This window comes from Sciurus carolinensis, chromosome 3 (assembly GCF_902686445.1).
Source record: "Sciurus carolinensis chromosome 3, mSciCar1.2, whole genome shotgun sequence".
NCBI classification, from domain to species: domain Eukaryota; kingdom Metazoa; phylum Chordata; class Mammalia; order Rodentia; family Sciuridae; genus Sciurus; species Sciurus carolinensis.
In genome coordinates, this window is record NC_062215.1 from 50202686 (window position 1) to 50211524 (window position 8839).

Sequence of the window (8839 nt, forward strand, 5' to 3'; positions counted from 1 at the left end):
TTCTCTGCTGTGTCATCTGAGCTTCCCAAGGCACTATGCTGCCTTTTAATAATTTTATTTTGTTTTGTGGTGCTGGAGATTGAACACAGGGCCTTGCATGTGCTAGGCAAGCACTCTTCCCCTGAGTTACAGCCCAGCCCTTTTTATTTTCTTTTGAACGGAGGGTCTCACTAAGTTACCCAGGCTGGCCTGGAACTTAGGATCCTCCTGCCGCAGCCTTGCAAGTCACTGATATTACAGGTGTGTGCCACTGCATCTGGCCCTTCCTTTTAAATGTTTAAAATGTCAATTGTAGTTAAGTATAACATAAAGATAAAAGTATACAAGTCATATGTGCACAGCACAAGGAATTTTCAAAAGTGAGCACCTCCATGTACCCAGAGTTGCAGCTCATGATACAGAACCAAGGTGTCTCGTTTTCTCTATCTTTGCTATAAGATGGTTGAACTTTAATTCTTCAATATATTAAAATGATCTCTTTCTTTCCATTCCCTATTCTAGATTGTAAATTTCTCTATGTAAAAACTGTTCTTTGTATGTTCTCCAGTATTTAGAATAATGGTTGGCAAATTTTTACATGTTTTATGGACACATCAAACACGTGCATACATGGATGTGTGTAGGTGTGTAGATACGTGTGTATACACGTACATGTGTAAGCATGTTACATACATGTGTGCATGTGTGTGGACTCTATTAAATAGCCTTTTTAAAGCATTTCATAGGAAGTAATAGAGCTCATGATTAGAAGCATCAACTCTGAAGCCTATAAATCCTGGACCCTCACCTTGACCTTGTACAAGTTACTTATCCCTCTCTGCCTCAGTTTTCACATCTGTAAAATGAGAACAGAAATCCTGCCTATTTTAAAGGTCAAGGACTCAGCGCACTAGTAAACAGTGACTGGCATTCAGTAAGCACAACAGAAGGATCCTGCCAGTACCTGCCAGATCACTGCACTGTGTTTGGTGCAGCGGGTGTCCAAGGAAGCATGGGGGTCTGAGCCCTTGCCAACAAGTTGGGGAAGTGATAGTGAAAATCTCAGTGACCGTGTCCGAGAGAGGCAGGATTAGTGAGTACAAACCCACCAACCCCTTTTAGCCTGGAAGCCATCAGCCCTTGGTTATCCAGTCAGTGAATTTTATCAGGTGTCTCCAGTGTCCCAGGCACCATGCCATCTCTCCTGGATGAAAGAAGTTAGAATTTATTTTCTAGTGTTAACAAATGTCTGTTGGGGGTCAGTCATTGACGAACTGGTCCGTGACTACTGTCCACTTATTGTAACAACAGACAAGGCAGAGACCTTGGGAGAAATTGGAAAACAGTCCAATTTTCTGAAGATTTAAAGACATTTCACTTAGCTGGCTGACTGACAATATGATTCTCTTTTGTTAACTCAGCTGCATTGCTTCAGAAAGATGAAGTACAAAAGTGAGGCGTGAAGAACCGGGGGTTTTTTGAGTTGTCACATGAATCCATCTGATTCTTTCTCTCTCTGATTATTTTATTTTCTCTTTTCAATTATACAGTATTTCAATATACCTAAGATAATGGAATAGGCATCCACGTACCCACCAGCGAGATCTAAGACAAGTGTTTGTTACCATTATCATAAATCTCTTTTTGAAAAAGAAAAATAATAAAATGTAAAAAATATAAGTAACACCTCACTTCCTCTTCCGCACTGTCCCACTCTCACCCAAGAAGGAACCACCATCAAGATTTTAAATTAGAACAATCATTATGGAAATCAGTATGGAGTTCCTCAAAAGACTAAGCATAGAACCACCACATGACCCAGTTATACCACTTCTTGGTTATTTATCCTAGAATTGAAATCAGCAGGCTAGAGTGATACAGGCATAGCCATGTTTACAGCAGCACAGTTCACAATAGCCAAACTATGGAACCAGCCTTGGTGTCCACCACAGATGAATAGATAAAGAAAATGTGGTGTATATACACAATAAAGCCATATAAAAATAAAATTATGCCGTCTGCAGGAAAATGTATGGAATTTGAGAACAGAACTTAATGTTAAGTGAAATAAGCCAAACTCAGAAGGTTGAGTGTTGTATGTTTTCTCTCATATGTGGATGCTAGAGAGGAAAAAGGAAAATTTAGGTGGGAATGGATCTTATGAAAATTGAAGAGAGATCAGTAGAATAAAGAGACCAAAGTGAAGGAGGGAAGGAAAGAGCAAATACTAGGGAATGATTTTGGCCAAATTATATTGTTATATTGTGTACATGTACAAATATGTAACAACAAATCCCACCACTATGTACAACTTTAATGCACCAATAAAACACGTGGGCAGGGAGTGAACTCCAGAATTGTGTCTATCATTCCTGTGCACATTTGCTACTTGTAAATGTATCCATAAACTACATACTAAAATGTCTGTGTGGCTTTAAATTTTATATGAATGATCTCATTTTACATTGAGGTTATCTCTTCAAAGGAGGTCAGACTATTTTGTTTCAAATATTTTAGGGTGGTAAGCAACACATAACATAAAGTGTACCATCTTAACCACTTTGAAATGTACAGTTCAGTGGCATCAATTACGTTCGCCTTGCTGTGCGGCCCTCAACCCATCCATCTGCAGGACTCTTCTCATCTTCCAAATGGAAGTTCTGCACCCATTAATCACTAATCCCCACTCTCTCCTTCCCCAGCTTCTGACAACTGCCATTCTACTTTCTTTTTTAAAGGACAATTTTTAAGTACAGAAAACTCAACGTTGTACATTTACCCAGTTCAGTGGTGAGTTCTTTGGTCTGTGTCTTGTCCAGTTGTGAGTCACAGATTTTGAAGACACTGCCTCCCCAATCATGGCAGATCTAATTGGTCCTCAGAGCTTCCACCACTTAGCCAGAGCTCCTCATCTTCTGAATTAACCTGATGCCAGTCTTTCTGTGGACTAGCATTCCAGCTGGCCTTCCCCTCCATGATGAAGTAGGGCATCCCTTCTTATGACACTGGACAGGTTAGAAGACAGTCACCCCAAAGGGACCCACGTCATGGGCAGCCAACACCAGCTGAGGCTTTCCTTTTCCACCAAAGTGGTGACAGTATTAACTCCTGCTTGAAGGATAGGTGCTCTTTTAGTGAGGACACCCCCTCTGCTGGCAGCTTTCTCCTGGGACCAACAGTCTCTGCTTCTTTTACATTGTTTCTGGTCTGTACTCATGGGACAACTCAAGCAGCTAGGTGACTATTTGGTAATCTGTGTTCATCAGCTTTTCATCACTGTGACAGAATACCTCACAAGAACAACTTAGTAGAGGAAAAGTTTATTTTAACTCATGGTTTCAGAAGTCTTAGTCCATAGTCACGCCCAAGGTGAGGCAAAACGTTCATTAAGGTGGAAGAGTGTGGTGGAGGAGAGAGAAACAGGAAGAGGCCAGGGATAGATATAGTCCCCAAGGCTACACTCCCAGTGACCTACTTCTTCCACCAGTGATCCACCTGCCTATAGTTGCCAATCAGTAGTCCATTCAAATTATTAATCTACCAAGTGGATTAATCCATTGATGAGGTTACAGCCTTCATCATCTAATCTTTTCACCTCTGAACCTTGCTGTATTGCCTGATGAGTTTTGTGGGGGACATTTCAGATCTAAACTGTTTTAGTCAGCTTTTTAGTTGCTGTGACCAAAAGAAATGACAAGAACAGTTTTAGAGAAGGAAAAGCTTATTTGGGTGCTTATAGTTTCAGAGGTCTCAGTTTATAAATGGCTGGCCCCATTGCTCTGGACCCAAGGTGAGGCAGAACATTGCAGTGGAAGAGTGCAGTGGAGGAAAGCAGCTCACCACATGGCCATCAGGAAGCAGAGAAAGATTTCTCTCACCAAGGACAAAAACATATAACCCAAGTCACACCCCAGTGACCCACCTCCTCCAGCTACACTCTACCTGCCTACAGTTTCCACCCAGTTAATCGCTATCAGAGGATTAATGCACTGAATAGGTTAAAACTCTCACAATCCAGTCATTTCATTTCCTGCATTGTCTCAAACGTGAGTTTTGGGGGGACACTTCATGTCCAAACCGTAACCGTAACATAAACCATAACATGGCGCAAGTCCTGGGTGAAATTGTGAATTGCAGCAGGCACTGCCAGTCACTTATAAGTCACTACTGCAGCTGAATGTAACAGGATCATTTGACAAAGTGAGGGAGGTACCTTTGGGGCTGGATGTCCTCTGTACAATGCTGAAATTCTTAGACCTTTTCCCAGAGGACTTACCACCTTTTTGACCTCCTGCTTCTTCATGACAGCAAGGGTCAGGGCCATCTTTTCTCCTTTTGGTATCTTGGACATCTGGAAGAGAGAGCTACTTTCTGTCCCTATGATTGTCACCACTCTAGGTACCTCACATAAGTGGAACCATACAGTATTTGTCTGTGAGAGGCATGTTTCACCTAGTATAACATCCTTGAGTTTCATCTACATTTTTGCAGATGTCAAAACTTCCTTCTTTATTAAGACTGAATCACATTTCAGAAAATTAATTTTGTAAGATGTCCAGCTAGTCCAACAACCCACCATCCCACACCATCCTTGCTCCACTCCAGTCCCACAACCTATGCCTGAAGGCCTCCGTGGATGGGGCGAACCCACCCTGCCAAAGGGAGCTAAGGAGTGGAAACAGCTTTGTGAAGCAAAATCGGTGCTGATGCTGGCTGGAAAAAAGATACCAAGTCAACCACACCTGCATTTCAGCCTAGAAAATATGCATGGGAGATGAGATTGACCCTATGATTTACTCTTTAGAATGTATGTGCACACACACTGCTTCGTTTACCCCTGGCCTGAGCTCCATGACCATTTCCACATCCAGAAGACCTGCAGAAGATGAGAGTTTCTATATTCGTAAGCGCAGCCCCTCAAACTCTTGACCAATCCTCCAGTCCAACCTGTACAGTGTCCTCAGGAATGGGCCCTGACATGCACTGAGGGTGGATGATGATGAGAACCAACACAGACTAGAAAGAACTGGCAGGAGGAAGAGACTGACGCCAGCCGCCCAGCGATGGGCCAGACCCTTTTAAGGTGTGGTAGGTTTGCCACCAGTCTAATTCCACACACTGACACAGTGAGGAGGGCACAGGTGGAACAGCCCTTGTCTGAAATGCCTGAGACCAGAGTGTTAAGATTTGAGATTTTAAAAATAATTGCCTATACATAATGAGATATCTTGGGGATGGGTTCCAAATCTAAATACAAAATCTATTTATGAGTCATATACACCTAATACACATACCTGAAGGTCATCTTACACAATATTTTTAATGATTTTGTGCATGAAATGAAGTTTCATGGTGTGAAATTTTGTGCTTATGATGTCATGTCAGTGCTCAAAAGGTCTGGGATTTTGGAACATTTTAGATTTCAGATTTTCAGACTAGGGATGCTCAACCTGTATGAGTATTCCCATCACTGAATTCAGAAGGTTTAAGCATGTGCCTTAGTCACACCAATTGAAACTCAGGGACATCCACCTATACCCAACATGCTGTCTTCCTGAGGAACAGAGCAGGAGGCCAATCCTCTTCTTTCCTTCTCCCTCCCTAGGGAAGGCTGTCATAGGATAGGGTCCCAGGCATTTTATGGGGAGCAATAAATGGGTTATAAAAGCTGAGAAGGCATAAGGGGACTTTTTTTCTGGTTCAGAGATGGATTATAGGTATTAAAGTTTTCTAGATCTATAATTTGAAGCTGGGTATGCTTCTGTTTGGGATTAAGGAGACTCTAGAGGATGCAGAGGAGAGGGCAGGCTGAGACCAACTCTGATCCAGACTGTCTGATGTCCCAGGTTTTCCAGAATGATCCCTAAGTTATATGTATCCATACTAGTTACTTTCAGTTCTTGATACATGGATTCAAAAATACTATAATTTCACACAGCTTCAAGCTTCTCCCCTAAGAGGACAGTAAAGCAAGCAGACATGTGCTACAAAAATCCCTTAGTAGACTTTAATGTGTGCTTTTGGTTGGAATATTCCCTGTTGACCCCTGCAGCAAGTAAGCTGAAAGAAAAGCAAACCCTCACAGATCAGAGTTTTCGCCAGCACAACTAAAATTCTCCTGGCAACTTTGTCCATGTCCAAATATAATTCCATACCAGGGAATCTACTCTCCTGTCCTTCCTCTTCCCCATCACCAAGGTCAGGCAGCAAAATTAAAGGTGCTTAGTATTATTCGACAGTCACAGTTTGGATATCCCCCAAAAGTTCCTGCATTTCTGCAAAATAGTCAGAGGTGCAATGATTGAACTGGGAGAGCTGTAACCTAATCAGTCTATCCTAGTTTGAATGGACTAAAGGGGTGGTAACTGTAGGTAGGTGGGGCATGCTTGGAGGAGGTGGGCCCTGGAAGGGTGTATCCTCTCTGAAGGCCCTTTCCTCTCTCCCCGGCTTTCTCTACTTCCTGACCCCGCCATGAAGTGAGCTGCTTTCCACTCCCCATGATGTGGTGCTCTGCCTTAAGCCCAGAGCAATGGAGTCGGAGCTGAAACTGTGAGCTCAAAATAAACTTTTCCATCTCTAAGTTGTTCTTATCTGGTGTTTTGGTCCCAGTGATGAGAAAGCTAACTGAAACATCAACTGTTGTCTGAAGCACTTGCAGGCTGGTAGCTCAAACCATCTTTCAGACTTGTAGGGACCATCGCCCAAAATCAAGGTCAGTGGAAGACTACTTTCAAAGCATGAAGTCTAGAGAGTTAGGGTGGTTCACAAACCACCGTGCAGGGCTGGCTTGTTAAAGAACCACGTATGATTACACAAATGGTGTGCCTTGACTCTATGTACAAATAGAGAAACAACATGTATCCCATTTGTATACAATAATAAAAAAAAATTATGAAAAATACAAATATATAAAATGAGCTACTTCTACCAGGACAGTCTGAATACCAGACTGAGTAGTTGGTTTGTACCCTGTTTAATAGGGAATGACGACTCACTGAAGTGGGTCTCTTTTTTTAAAATTAAAGAAAATTTTCTTCAGTTGTCAAAAAAAAAAAAAAAAAAAAAAAAAAGAACCACTGATAGATAATCTTCAGGAGAATCAAAAACGCAAGATCCCCTTCACTTGGGAGGTTTCTGTCCCTGACTCCACTCACCACTTTTCAGACTGTATCTCCTGTCGACCGATCAGCAGTATGGAATACCAATAATCATCTGTCAAAAGAAAAACTTCAACAAGTTAACTTGAACAGATTTATTCAAGCAAAGAATGATTAATGAATCAGGAGGACCCAGAACTCCTGAGAGCTGCGTCCAGCAACATGAGCAGCAAGCTTTTATAGGCCAGTGTGGAAGCCGAGCCGAGCAACCACCCCATTGGTTGCAGGTAGGCGGCTGCCTCATGTGGGCGTGGTCTGATCTGTTGGCTGCCTGCAATTGGTTGACGTTTGGCTATGTATGATTGGCTGGAACCCAACTAGTGTAACAAAAATATAATAGTGTGAAGTTAAGTTTCTGTTGATTTCCTAGAAATGCAAAGTACGGGGACAACCTAAGGCTAATGGCTTCCTCGTTACTTAATTTAACACATCTCCCTTAAAAGGCTGTCTTCCTGTGCTCCTACAATACTCCTCTCTGCAATCGATCCCCCCGCCCCACCCACCCCACTGCCCCGCAGAATATGGCCACTCCTTTGCAGTCTTCTTTCCTAATTCCTCTTCAAGTCCCCAACCTCTAAACGGAATGTCCAGGAGCTCAGCCCTCAAACATTTCCCTGTTTTCACTCACCCTCTGAAAGACCTCATCCAAGTGCATGGTCACAAATACCACCTAAACGCGTGTTAGCTCCCCAAAGTATGTCACTCGCCTAGACATTTCCCCAAGACCTCCTCCGGATCAATAGAACCAACTCTTGGCTCGACACCTCCTCTCTGGTTTTTCGGGGATTTCGAAATTAACATACATCGAACTGAACCCCTAATTCACCCATTCACCACCAATCTTTGCCTCCTTCAGCTTCCTCCATCTCAAAAAAAAAAAAAAAAAGGTGGCATAGGGAATAGGGACTCTATCTATTAGTTGCTCAAGTCAAAATCTTGGAGTAACCCTTGATTTATCTCTTGATTTATTCCCCTTTGTCCAATCCATGGGCAAATCCTATTTGCTTTTCCTTCAAAATAGGTCTGAATGCAGGCAGGTCTCACCACCTTGGCTACTACCTCCTCAAAGCCACCATCATTGCTCGCCTGTTTACTTTTGCAAGTTTCCAACTGGTCTCTCTTCTTCCATCTTTGTCCCCTTACAATCTATTTCCAATAAATGAAAGTCAAATCATGTCTTTTATATTCTTTAAACTCTTACGTATTCTTTACTACCTCTTTTAGACTGAAAACCAAAAGTCTATCTGCGTCCTACATAATATGAAGTCTCTCAACTACCTCTCTAACCTCATCCATTTCTCACCTCTACATTTGTTACTCTGCTGCAGCACACAGGCTTCTTTGCTGCTCCTTGAGAATACCAAGCACCACACACTGCCCCAGGGCCTTTGTCTGTGCCCTCTCTCAGAAGAATGAATTTAAAATGTGAGATATATTTACATAATGAATAATCTCCAACTTCACCCAACTATATGAATGAATCTCACAAATGTAGAGCTAAGCAAAAGAGTAACAATTTTGTGAATCTATTTAAATGAAGTTAAAAAAAGAAAATTCACATACAGAGGTCGAACAAATACATGCATTTTGGACATTTTCCGCCTCTGGAGCGGAAAGACACATGACATGGACATGTGGGCTGTGCTCTGTTTGTCCATCTGGGTGCTGGTCACAGAGATGAAGATTCATCAAAATCCACACTC